Source organism: Geotrypetes seraphini, chromosome 5, assembly GCF_902459505.1.
Source record: "Geotrypetes seraphini chromosome 5, aGeoSer1.1, whole genome shotgun sequence".
Classification (NCBI taxonomy): domain Eukaryota; kingdom Metazoa; phylum Chordata; class Amphibia; order Gymnophiona; family Dermophiidae; genus Geotrypetes; species Geotrypetes seraphini.
This window is the reverse complement of record NC_047088.1, coordinates 89,297,307-89,311,277: the sequence shown is the minus strand read 5'-3', so window position 1 is coordinate 89,311,277 and position 13,971 is coordinate 89,297,307. Positions and strand designations below refer to the sequence as shown.

The 13,971-nt window shown below is 41.1% G+C and overlaps 1 pseudogene; it reads left to right on the top strand.

Moving 5' to 3' along the window:
• Positions 1–5,659: 5,659 nt before the first annotated feature.
• Positions 5,660–11,935, top strand: LOC117360340 (annotated as a pseudogene).
• Positions 11,936–13,971: the final 2,036 nt, after the last annotated feature.

Below are 13,971 nucleotides of genomic sequence, written 5' to 3'. Positions count from 1 at the left end.
CCATGGCAATCCCAATCCAGCTCAAAACCTGTTCCCGCTCCTCCTGCAAACATATCCCTGGTGTATAGTGGCACCCACCTTGGCCCCACATGCCCAATTCCTCTTTTCATCCCAATATTAAAAGAAGTTCTGTTGATCTAATGGTTCCCCGGCCTTTACTATCATAGCTGCTCCCTCTCTCCCCCTAATCCCTTTAAAATAAATTATTGGTATCTAGTGGCACCCTGACCTCTTTCCTTCCGAAATCCTTCCCCCCAAATCCTTGATGTCTTGTGGTAACCTGAAACCTCTACCAAGGCCCCCAGATCCAGTTACCTCAAAGCAGGCAGGAGCAATGCCCACTCATTCCTGATGCCAGATGCTGTCATCTCCAAAATGCCCCAGCCCATGTAATGCATATTGGGATGCACTAGTTGGAATCTAACCCCCTTTTAGCGCTGATGTTAGCTTTGAGCATCAGCCACCTGGGCTCGCAGCAGGAAGATCAGAACATCAGTGGTACCTACATCTAGAAGACAAAAAAATCCAAGGACAGGGGAGGAACTGATCAGATGAACTTTTACCCCCTCCTACATAGTAGACAGATAATGTGAGCAGGAGCTGGAAGAAACAAGCTGTTTTAGAGTGTTGTGCCCTAAAGCATTGGAAAGTGGGGGGGGGGGAGGGGGAAAAGCTAAGCTAAAGGAAATACTGAAGTGAGACAGCCAGGAAAGTGCCAGAGGATCTGGAGGAGCTGAGGTGCAAAGACAGTCTGCATTAGAGATGTAGCCATAGGTGGGACTGGTTGAGCAGAAACCATTCATGTTGGGCTCAGGCTCACTGAACAGCATTACATCCTTGAAGTAGCTGACAGGGCTCCCCAACTTAGGGTTGGATTCTCAAAACTTACCGTGCCCTTAACAATGGTCATTAGTCTGGTTCCACCTGGTTTAGTGTGCCAATATTTTACTGGCTAATTATCAGAACGACTCACCCTGGTCTTTTCCAAGCTTCCTAGCAGTCTCTGACTCCGCCATGCAAATATAGTACAACATGATTATTAATATCAAAATGGCAATAAAATGGGCTCATTAATATCTAAATGAGCAGTTCGGGTGATTTTCTATCATCGCCAGGTGATTCCCTAACCTCATTGAGCCACATTTGTGGGCTAAATTTTCTGGCAGGGTATGAGCTGTCATAGCCTTACTTTCCGGTCAATGCCTGAGTGCTGATTGGCTCAGGCACTAACAGGAAAATAACTCTTGACAGCTCAGGACACCCCCCCCCCTAAATAAATTAAAATGACCTCAATTCCTCCCTCCCACCGATCCTCCCAGTGCCATTTGATGCCTCCCACCCCCAACACACCCACACCTTTAAATTGATGGACGGCAGAAGGGATGCCCACTCCCTCCGACTGCCCCCCCCCCCCGATAAACCCTCTGACAACCCCTTACCCCCCTGTACCATTAAGACAAAGGCCAGTAGTAGGGATGCCTACTTCCTTCAGCTGGCAGGTCCACCTCTTCAAAATGGTGAGCCTTCTTCTTCCTAGTGCATCTTGAGATACATTGGATGGGGCCTAAGACTTTGCCCAGGAATTGAAAGACTTTCCCACATGCCTAGGCCAATCAGAGCCTTAGGCCCTACCTAGTGAATTTCAGGATGCACCGGGAAGGGTAAAACCCACAAACAGCAACCTTCCTAATCTAAATTCCCCCCCCCATCACTATACAAAAACCCTTTCTGAACCAACACCTCCAATAGTAAACCTTTATCCCAATTCCCTCACTCTTCTACCCACTACCCTTCTGAGACTTGATCATTATCTCTCTAATGAGCTCCTTGTAACGCATTTGCAAATGTTTCATGGTGGCTGCTATCGTGATTGCAAGAAGCCCCTGAGAACCGTTTTGAGAATCAGAAGCTGAGCTGCCTTGTAAGTAAGACAGGCTCCAACCAGTCTTACTTGCAAGGCAAGTTTTTGAGCATCGAGTCCTGAGTGAGAAGGCAGAGGATTGTCTGTAGCAAAATACCTGAGAGAATGACTGAGGATCTGGCATCCTTGTCCGGCAGGAGCTGAGTATATGATTGAATAAGAGCTATGAATGTTGGGGGTGGGATATAAGTGACTGAGTAGATGGGTCAGTTATAACTGGCTAAGGGGCATAAAGAGAGTTAATGGATGCTTTCATGAGAAAATCCAGAGAAATAGTGATTTGATATTTCTGGTCTTTCTTTCACCTTCTGTGTCCATATTGTATGTGAAATAAAAAAGAAACACACACAAAAATAAATTGATCATGGAGCTCTGGTGATTGAGAACTGTACTAGGCTTGCTCAAAAGAGCTGTGCCTGCTTACCACTTAGCTCTTGTGTGCAGGCACCAGGCTAAACACCACAAATAGTGTGCATATGATTTTCAAGCTATAGGGCTGAGTTTGCCCCAGAAAATCAAAATCACTCCCAACCAGTATTTTTTACCGAGTTGTCAGATCTTTGTGCATCCTGTCCTCAGTCTTTGCCACCAATAATCCCCAATCAACTCACCCAACTTCCTCCTACCAATTATCCTTCTCTCTCGATCACTCAACCCCATTTCCACTAATAACTTTTCCAGTTCTACATTAACTCATTAAGCTCCTTTGCCAATGTCAATATCTCTGTCCACTGACTCACAATCATATACATCTAAACCAAATGCTCTGTCAATAAAACACCTCTTTGTAAAACAATTCCATCAGGTATTTTCTAGTTTGTTATGATTTGTTCATGATGAACATCTGAAGCCTAGAAATTCTTTATAGAAGAATGCATGGAGCTGTTTTTTATGAACAGAAAGGAAAGAAGAAATTAGTTCAACATCTTCCTAAAAAATGAGAAACCAATTTTGGAATTGGACTGTGAAGGATATAGTTTTTACTGACTGTGTCGTACATACTCATTTTCGTTAACACCTGGATAGATATGAATATCCATCCAGGTGTTAAAGAAATCACAGTGTGGTAATGTCTTTGCCTAAATGCAGTTAATGTTGCATTTGTATATGTTCTATGATTCTCACCACAACGGACTGGTTGACTATACCTTCATTGAAGGGCACGTATAAAATGAGTACGAAGATGTATGGTTTTTCTGTCAGAGGACTTGCCCTAAGGATCACCTTACTCATAGATCTGCAACTACAGACAGATTATCTAAAGTTTTGTAGAAAAGTAAATTGTTTTATTTCTATTCCCATGTATATGAAATGGTGCGATTTGATATTTATAGATAAGATATGAGGGTGGTTTGAAAAGTTTGGTAAAAAGCAAGTTAAACATCGTAGTTCCCATCGAGGGCTATAAACTCAGTCCAGCGAGTTTCCAGGTTTTTTTTTGTAAGCTATTTTTCCTGCAATGCATAAAAACTAGAAACTCACTGGACTAAGCATGTGGCCCTCGATGGAGACTACGTTGTTTAACTTGCTTTTCTTTATCATACTTTTTAAACCACCCTTGTATTTCCTAGTTGAGCATTTGGAAAGTTGCAGGACTGCGGAGATGTTGCAGGGGACAGTCACACAGCTGTGCTAGTTTACTAGGGAGAGTTGGGGAATATTAGAGGATCTTGGTAAGCTGACCAGTTTTCAAAGTGATTTAAGTGGACAGGAGCCTCTCTTGCTTACTTTAATTGCGTACCATCACCTAAGTGGAAGTGGAATTGGGGAGGATCCTGGGGCTTGGGTACCAGCAATAGGTAATGCCATTACCTGCATAGGTAAACAGCCTAATTTAAATAGTTCAAAAGCTGTCAAAAGTTTCTCAGGGTGAAATGTATGGGGGTGAAAAAAAAAACAGGGGCAAAATATACCTGGTGGTGAAATGTGGGGGCAAAACTTCCTACAAGCTCTAATTGAAGAAGTAGCTATTAAGCTATAAATAGATTTACAGAACAGAACTAAGGCTAACTTTTGACATTTATACCTGTATGTGTACGCAAAGAGCCAGATTCTATATAGATTCTATCCAATGCATAGTGCTAGGATCTGTGCACAACTTTTCATGCAAGGATTTACACCAACTGAAACCTGATTTAAATCCTCACACCTAAATTAGGCACAGATCCCACAAATTCTATAATACTGCATGCATCTTTAGTGAACACCCCTGACTAGGGTTACCATATAGCTCCAAAAAAAAGGAGGATGGATTGAGACATCCGGGTTTTACTTCCATTGAAAGCAATGGAAGTAAAACTCTGATGTCTCAATTAATTCGCCTTTTTCTGGATACATATGGTAACCCTACCCCTGACTCACCCATATCCCTCCCATGCTCATGTCCCTTTTTAAGTTGCATGCAAAGTGATTTAGATGCACCTCTTTATAAAATAGTGCTAAGTAAGATGCACGTGTAAATCCAAATTGTTGCCAATTCTAATTATATTCCCCCAATTAACAAAGTTTATTATTTGACTACTAAGAATGTAACCCAAGGAGAAGGGAAGGGGAAATGCAGAGGAGAGGCACAGATTGATTTTGATAATATATCAGCCATATTAGAACAATCTATAGCAGATGCTACTGTTCAGCAACATTATTAGTATCATTTGTTTTTGTGCAAGATATAAATATGGTATTAAGACTCTATTTTAAGAACTCTCATATTCTCTTTGGGGGGTCTAAAAATATGGGTTTATCCAGATATTACAAAGGCTACTCAAGAACGGAGAAGAATATTTATGTCTTTGAGACAGGAGACCATTAATATAGTAGCAACTTTTAAACTGGCATATCTGTGTAAATAACTAGTTCACTATGCAGGATTTAAATATATCTTTTATTCCCCTGAACAACTGAATGATTTTCTTGATTTAAACCGCGATGTGGTTATTAGTACAGGGAACCACGATGAATGCTCTGCACTGCTCCCAGCACTCATAGGAACTCTATGAGCATTGGGAGAAGCGCGTAGCATTCAATGTGGCTCCCTGCACTAATAACATTTTGTAAAAGGTGGGGTATATGAGAGCTGTATTAGGTTTAGAGATAGTAGTAATATGAATGGTATCACATTAGGCCTTTTCCTGGGTTGTACTGATACTTGTTAGTCTCCTTACTTTTCCTTTTGACCACTCCCCATTATTATTGGTCTAATGAAGGGTTAAAATGGATACTTCTTAGGTGTAATTTTTTTTTCATCTCTGTGTTTCTTGTAACAAAAGTTTTGTCTTGGAAATTAAGTTGAAATGCTAATAAAGAGAAAGAAAAAACCCAAATTGTTGCCAATTAACACTAATAATCTATCGTTAGCCCCTAGTTATTGGTGCTAATTAATTCTATTCAATTAAATTGCATGCATAAATTGGGCATGTACACAAATTTACAAATGCAATTTTCAATTCCATATATAGAATATGGAGAGTAATATATGCCCTAATTCTAATCATTTACATGCATAATAGATATATAACTTTTAATACCCATTTTATAAAATTACCACCAGAGGCACACACACATTCACGCATTCTTGGAATAACTGTAAATTTGTTTGCATTTGTGAACTATTGTGACTGGATCTGAGAGACTCTGTTGTTTTCATCACATACTGTAGACTTAAACTAAGGAATATTTGGACTTCCTCTTTAGGCATACTGCTATATTATCAAGCCTTTCTAATTCCAACAGCTGATCCAAATGAGAGAAATGAAAAAACTGAATCACACTGAAGTGACAAAATTCATCATTCTGGGTTTTTTTGAGTTTCCTGAGATACAGTTCCTACTTTTCCTTGTGTTTTTGATTATTTATTTGATGTCCTTGACAGGGAACCTTCTTATTATAAACATTGTTTGCTCCGATTCCCATCTACACAGCCCCATGTTCTTCTTACTCATCAACTTGTCCTTCCTAGAAATCTGTTATGTGACTGTCACAGTGCCTAAATTGTTAGCAGTGCTCATAGCACAGAATAAGCCCATCTCTTTCATGCAATGCATGACACAGATGTACCTGTTCCTGTTCTTTACAAATACTGAGTTCTACCTTCTCACTGCTATGGCCTATGATCGCTATGTTGCCATCTGCAAACCTTTGCATTACACCATCATCATGAACAAGAAAGTCTGCTTTACTCTGGCTATTGTTTCATGGACAATTTCATTTCTAAATCCAGTTCCTCATGTTACTTTAATATCACAATCATCTTTCTGCAGCTCTAATGAAATTAACCATTTTTTCTGTGACATCACAACATTGATGACCTTGTCATGTTCGGAGACCTCTGTCATTGACACTGTAAATTATATTGAAGGACCAATTGTAGGTTTTACCCCTTTCATATTAACAATTATATCATATGTGTACATTATTTCTGCTGTCCTAAAAATCCACTCTGCTAAGGGGAGACAGAAGACCTTTTCTACCTGTTCCTCCCATCTCACAGTTGTCCTTTTATTTTATGGAACCACTTTTGGTGTGTACATGAGACCTCAGTCTCCTTATTCAATGGACCTTAACAAACTGTTCACTATAGTGTATATAACTGCAATTCCACTGCTCAACCCCTTGATTTATAGTCTGAGAAATAAGGAACTGAAAGGAGCGTTATGGAAAGCAACCAGAAGAACTATAAAATGCTGCACACAACATTTGGGTTCACCTTCTCAACAGTGAGTAAAGTGGTAGGTTCATAAGAGGGTGCTTATATGACAAATGTATAAAAATGCTTATTACATATTTGATAAATCTCACATAGGAGCCCTCATGCCTTTATAAAATAGGATTCTATGGAGGGGTCATTGAAAAGTTCTCAACCCAATCATCACAGTCTTGGCAGTCTCCATTGAGGGCTTTACACTTAGTCCAGTGATTTTTTTCCATCTTTTTCGCTCTGTCAGAAAAACATGGAATGAAAAAAGTGAAAAATTGCTGATTTAAGTGTGTAGCCCTCGATGGAGACTGGCCCAACTTTATTGGTTGAGCTGAGAAATTTTCATTGATCTCTCATACTAAGACCCCAGTAATGTAGAAATGCTCTTGCCCAAATTTATACCTACTCTGAAGAATGTACTCGTGTGTGTATAATCTATGCTTGAGGAAGCAGATGAAAAAGTAAAAAAAGCTTTATTTACCCAGAGGAAGGGGAACAGCAGCAGAAGATAGAGACAACATGAGCTGCAAAGCACCCAACTAGGTCCTAGAATATAAGAATCTACCATACCTGAATGCCTCAACCATAACTCAACTTGAGCTATTACTGAAAAAGGTGAGAGCAAAATCCAAATAAATTAATTAAAAAAAATCAATAAATGCAGAAGCCAATAAGAGTCCTGGATAGAAACCACAGCAAGCCAGAAAAGTTCCATCAGTACCCTTTGTATCTGACAGGAAAATAAAAAAGATTTCAGAGGACTTACAATGCTGTAAAAGAAAGCACAATAGAAGAAAGAAAGAAAGATACAGGAAGAAGAAGAAGTAAAAGGAAAATAGAGCATTTGGGGGGGGGGGGTCAATGTTCAAAGGTTCATAGTAGAATTATATTCTACCACAAATCTAGCACAGGAAATTTGACATGGCATACTCAGAGTAATGAGTATGCAAATGAATGCCAATGAAAAATTGCTGCAGTAATTTGCTGTTTAGAATTTTATTCTACCTTTCCTTTCAGTGCCTGAAATTTGATTAACTCAGGTGCTGACAGGATCCCCCATAGCCTCTTCCTCTCTTACCCTTCAAAAACTTCCTGGTGTCTAGTGGAACTCTGATTCCTCCTTCCCTCCTCTCAAGTCCCTTCAAAAAAATCACTGGTATCTAGTGGCTTCCTGACCCCTCCATCCTTCCCAAGTCCTTAAAAAAAAAAAAATTAATCCCTGATGTTTAATGGCACCCTCTCCCCTCCTCAAGCTTCTACCAAGGTTCCCAGATCCAGTTGCCTAAGAAGAGGCAAGATGCCAGATGCCAGATGCTGTAATCTCCAAAATGGCGGTGCCCTGCCCCATGTAGAGCATCCTGTGATGCACTGGGTAGAATCCATATACTGAACCAATTAGAGCATTTGGAATATAAACATACACACTAACCAGACACTAACCCACTTTTAGCACTGGTGTTAGCTTTGAGCATCAGCCACCTGGATTCCCTTGCTTACAGCAGGAAGATCAGAACATTAGTGGTACCCGCATCTAGAAGACAAAAAATCCAAGGACAAGGGAGGAACTAAACAGATGAACTTTCACCCCTCTTACATAGTAGCAGTACTAAGGAGGGGTCGGTCCGCCCCGGGTGCCAGCCCTGAGGGGGTGCTCCCGGCCTTGCCGTTCAGTCCCCCCACCCCCTAAGGACCGCTCGCCCCACTGACCTTCCTGCACCACCTATGAAGCAGCCCGCAAGCAAGTTATCAGAAGAAAACCAGAGCCTTGGACCAACAAGATTTGAAATATAACCAGACAACAAAAGGTAGAAAAATTAATTTTATTTTCTGTTTTGTGATTACAATATGTCAGATTTGAAATATGAATCCTGCCAGAGCTGGTGTTGGACTGCAAACGTGAGCTAGGATTTAACAGAGAGGAAAAGTCCTTTTTGTTTCTTTATTTTATTTACACCACAGCGCCAGTATGGTTAGGAGAAGCCAAAGGGGGTGAAAAAGCTATAAAACCCACCAGGATTTTTGAAAAAAATCACCCAACTGGGCAGGAAAATCGAATTGAAAAACCAATTCAATAGGCTGAATCGAATCAAAATTTTTTTTCCTGAATCTGGCAGCATTAGTTTGCGCTACTGTCTTAGACTTTAGGACCTGGGATTGGGGAGAGATGGCAACCTCAGTACTTTATAATGCAAGTGAAACGAGGATTTGGTCAGACTTTTGAAGGGTCTGCAGAAAAAAAAATATTGTATAGGCCGGGGACATGAGACAGCAGGAAATGGGAACTTTTCTTTCTTCTATTTTTGTGAATGGAAAGGCTGAGGATGTCAGAGAGTTCAGTTAAAATATGTGCTTTATAAGAAAATATAATAATGTGTTTTATAAAGTTTATAGCATAGCTGGCCTACCCAGTGAGGTGTTCCTAGTGGTGGTAGTGGCAGTGTTTCAATGTGTTGAGAGGAAGATGTGGTCTGGGAAATTCTGCTGAGCAAACTCCGGGCCCATTTCCACCCCCCCCAGTTAGTCCACTCCACTCAACTGGTTCACATACTGAGTGGGTCTTTGGGTGTTGTTTTGAGATCTCTTCCAGTGGTTTAACAGTATCTCCTTCTGGTCCAAGGAAGGAAACTTTGTTATCCTTAGCATTGACCTACAGAATATGTTTGTAACAGCGCTGCTTGTGTGGCATTAGGCTATGTAGTGATCGAAAGAAAAAAACAGACCTTTGCACATTTTTGCACTATATGGTGGGTGTATGAGGAGATTCACATTTCCTGCACAGCTAAGTCCATGTGAAGTTACCTTGTGCTGTATTTGACATCTAGCAAGGTCTCTGTTTGAAAGGAAAGATCTAAACTTTAAAATGAAGTGGCCAGAAGTTATGGTAAAAGCAGATAGTGTAGCTGGTTTTAAGAAAGATTTGGACAAATTCCTGGAGGAAAAGTCCATAATATGTTATTAAGACATGGGGGAAGTGTCTGCTTGCCCTGGATTGGTAGCATGGAATGTTGCTACTCTTTAGGTTTTGACCAGGTATTAGTGTCCTGGATTGGCTACCATGAGAATGGGCTACTGGGCATGATGGACCATTGGTCTGACCCAGTTAGGCTATTCTTATGTTATGTTCTCATCTGTAGGGGCCTTTGTTTTCACTTCTTATTTTAATGTATTTTTTTTCTGGGAACTTATCAGTGTTTTTTATAATGGAAACAAAAATGGAAGAGAATTAATGTGTGTGGGATGAGGGGGTAACTAATTTCTTCAGCTAAATAATTCAATCCACCTCAAACAGACATAGGAGAACTCATGCACCATTCGCACACCCTCCAACCAAAAACGTCAAAAGAAAAAAACTGTTCGACAACCTCCTAGCCATTCGAGCTGCAACACTCAACCCCCAACTCTACAACCTATTGACCTCGACCACAGACTACAAAACCTTCAAAAAGAAATAAAAACCCTTCTATTCAAAAAACACATAAAACCGAACTAACACAATCAGAACTGTCCCAAGCATCACCTGCAACTACTCCATATGTACTTCTGATGTCATGACAATTCAGACATAATTTATGTTATGTTATGTTTGGAATATAAGAAAATTTTCACTGCCTGTTTCTATTCTGACCATTTATTCCGTTTCATGGTCATTATAAAAAATATTTTTTTACATGGGGGGTGTCAAAAAATGATGGGCCCCGGGTGTCACATACCCTAGGTACGCCACTGCATAGTAGACAGATAGTATGAGCAGGAGCTGGAAAAACCAAGCGTTCTAGAGAGTTGTGTCCTAAAGCCTGGGAAAGTGGGGGGAAAAGAACAAAGCTAAGCTTAAGGAAGTACTGGGATTCAAGATGGCTGCTTCAAGCTAGACGCGCTGAGCTGCTCGCGTCGGGCTTGTTCACAAATTAAGGAATTTCATTACTATTGAAACCTGAAAAGGGTTTTCTAGTTACTTACAACTATACCTAAGAGAAGAGGACGGAACACTGCTGCTGTCTCGCGGCGTCCCGAGGTTCCCTCTCTGGGCAACATTGAACGGCTTTTGAGGCGAGTGCAGGAGGTTTCCCGGGCATCGGAAGGCGGCCCGTTGAGGATACAGGGAGGTGAACCCGTAGCTGTTCCTCCAGGGCACGATGTTACGCTGAACCCCGACGCAAGGGCGCCGCCCCCACAACCTCAGGTTACCAGTTCTCCCAGGGGTGGGGAAACCCCGGAGTCGGTGGTGTTCTCTCCCTCAGAGGCAAGATTAAATCTGGGAGAAGGTTTGGAGGTTGGGGCTCATACTCAAGGAGCTCTAACAAATATGCCTGAGGAGAATCCAACTTTACAAGGGGGCGAAATCCAGGAGACAGGCCTCGAAGAATCTCTACAGAATGGTGAGCACTCTACTATTTTACAAACTTCAATTTCTTTGGTTAAACCTGAAATTGTAACCTTAGATTCATTATGGGACTTAATTGCTGGTTTTGTAAAGTCCACTATGCCTAAATTTCAATACCTGGAAGGAAAAATTATAAAACATACAAAAGAACTTAAAGATTTAAGAAAAGAATTGTCTGACTCAGATGCATCTATTCAGAAAATTGAAAAGGAAATAATTACATCTAAACAACTTCAAGAGACTTTAATTAAAGACAATACCAACTTGAGAAGGAAAGTTGAAATGCTTGAGAACAATTCTCGTAGTAATAACTTAAGGCTAATTAACTTTCCTAAATTAGAAATGGTAAATCCAACAGAAATGCTTAAGAGATATTTGATGGAAATCCTAGAAGTATCAGAAGAAATGTTACCACCATTCTCACGTGTCTATTATTTGCCGATGAAAGTTTCTGTAAATCAACAAAAAGAACTGGGCCAACAAACTTTAAATGTTTCAGAATTATTGGAACAAAGAAAATCTCCCAAGCCCCAAGATGGAAACTGAGATGAGAGGGAGAGACCACCCGTAGAGAGGAGGAAATAAATTCAGCTCGAAGAGAATCAATGTTAAATATTTGAGAGAGCCCTCAGTCACACAGCCATCCTCCAGTCCCCCAGAGGTAACGGCTGTCACTGGTTTGCACCCAGAAAGGTGTCAACTGTGAAACATCCCCGGGCTCTGTGAGTTTTAGTGATAAATAACACAAAGGTGCAAAGGAGTGCAAACAAAATCAAAAACCCTCTCTACAAGTGGTCTCTGCCCCTGATCCAGGGGGGCCGAAAAAGAAAGTTCAAGTGTCCAAATTCAACAAAATAAAGCCAATGGAAGATACTTAGCTTCTCAGAAAAAACAGCCAGCAAGTAACCAAGCGTCCTACGAGACTCCGTTTCGGGGGTAAAAAACCCCCTTCTTCAGGAACAGCTGGCTCAGAGCAAGAGCCCCAAAATCATCGGGCTGTAGCAGTTTGGCGATAGGAGAAAATGGCGCTTGAACTGGAATAGACGCCTCCGATTTAAACTGCAGACCAGGAGACGTCACTGAATTGACACATCACGTGACTAAACAGCTGCGAACAGGGAAAAATCAACCTGCCCTCACAAATGTTAAAAGATCCAAACGTAGTGAAAAAATAAGTCCAGGCAAACAAAAAGAAACAAAAACCGTGCTGAAAGCACACTAGATGGTTAAAAAGTGTGATGCCACTCAATATATTCATTATGTCCTATGGGGGACAGAGTTTGGAGTTCGAAAATCCAATACTGTTCCCTCCGTTGTAACAAAGATAGTTTGTTCCCCTGGTAGTCTTCATAGATCTGCTCAATGACAACCCAACGTAAGTCCTGAAATGTGTGATTGAGTTGTATACAGTGAGGCACCATGGGAGAACTCATAGATTTTGTATTGATCCGGCTACGGTGTTCAATAAGACGTGTTCTAATGGTCCTTTGGGTACGTCCCACATATAACATGTGGCACGGACACTCGATGACGTGTATGACCCACTTAGAAATACACGAAGTGTCCGATTTATGAGGATACAATTTCTGGGTCACTGGGTGTTGCCACGTGGGTCCCTCAATCGAAATAGCGTATATATCACAGCTGTCATCACATTTAGCATGCTGACCTGCACGCTGACTCCGAATGCGATTAGAAATACCTTATACAGAAAACCAGTTGAAGTTAATAACTATTTGAATTATACCAGCTGTCACCCCACCAAACTTAAGCAGTCTTTGCCTATAAGCCAGTTCCTACGAACTCGCAGACTTTGCACGAACCTAGGCAAGCTCGTATCTTGTACACCCGCTTCAGGGAGCGGGGGTATCCTCACAGGGTTCTCTCTCATGCCTACAACAGAGCCCTGTATGCTAACAGGGCCCTGTTACTTTCAAAGGCTCCTTCCTGTGAAGACACTAAGACCATCTGTGTTCTTTCATTCTCAGATCACGCCTCTAAAGTGGCTCGTAGAATCAGGACTCACTGGCATATTCTCCAGCTTCATCCCAGTCTCCAAGACTTACCCTGTTTTTTCTTAGAAGCTAAGTATCTTCCATTGGCTTTATTTTGTTGAATTTGGACACTTGAACTTTCTTGTTCGGCCCCCCTGGATCAGGGGCAGAGACCACTTGTAGAGAGGGTGTTTTGATTTTGTTTGCACTCCTTTGCACCTTTGTGTTATTTATCACTAAAACTCACAGAGAGCCTGGGGATGTTTCACAGTTGACACCTTTCTGGGTGCAAACCAGTGACAGCCGTTACCTCTGGGGCACTGGAGGATGGCTGTGTGACTGAGGGCTCTCTCAAATATTTAATATATTTAACATTGATTCTCTTCGAGCGGAATTTATTTCCTCCTCTATATGGGTGGTCTCTCCCTCTCATCTCAGTTTCCGTCTTGGGGCTTGGGAGATTTTCTTTGTTCGAGCTTATTTCTTCTCACATTTTTTTGGGTTTATTCAGGACTCAGAATTATTGGAGACATCTGATAAAGACTTGGCATCACCAGCAACCTTGATTCTAACTGTGGCGCTTCCGTTAGATAAAACATGGTTATTAAGACTTTACTTTAAAAATAGACAAAAAATCTTTCTTGGTTGTAAAGTACAGATGTTTCCTGATCTTACAAGGGAGACACAGAAGCGTCGCCGTGAATTTCTTTTTTGAAACCTGGGGTTACTTCTCTGGGGGCTACCTTTTATATGAGACACCCATGTAAATGTATAGTGTGTTACCGTTCTGTTAAATATGTATTCTTTGAACCATCTCAATTGACAACTTTTGTAGCAATGTCTCGTCTGGATGGAGGAATATCTTGAACCCTAATATAATTAAGAAGCCTCATTTTCAGTGCTTCTGCTTTTAGCATCTTGCTAAAAAATTTCTGTTATTTTAATTTTTCGCTAAATTTAAAACTTGGATCCAGTAAGAGGA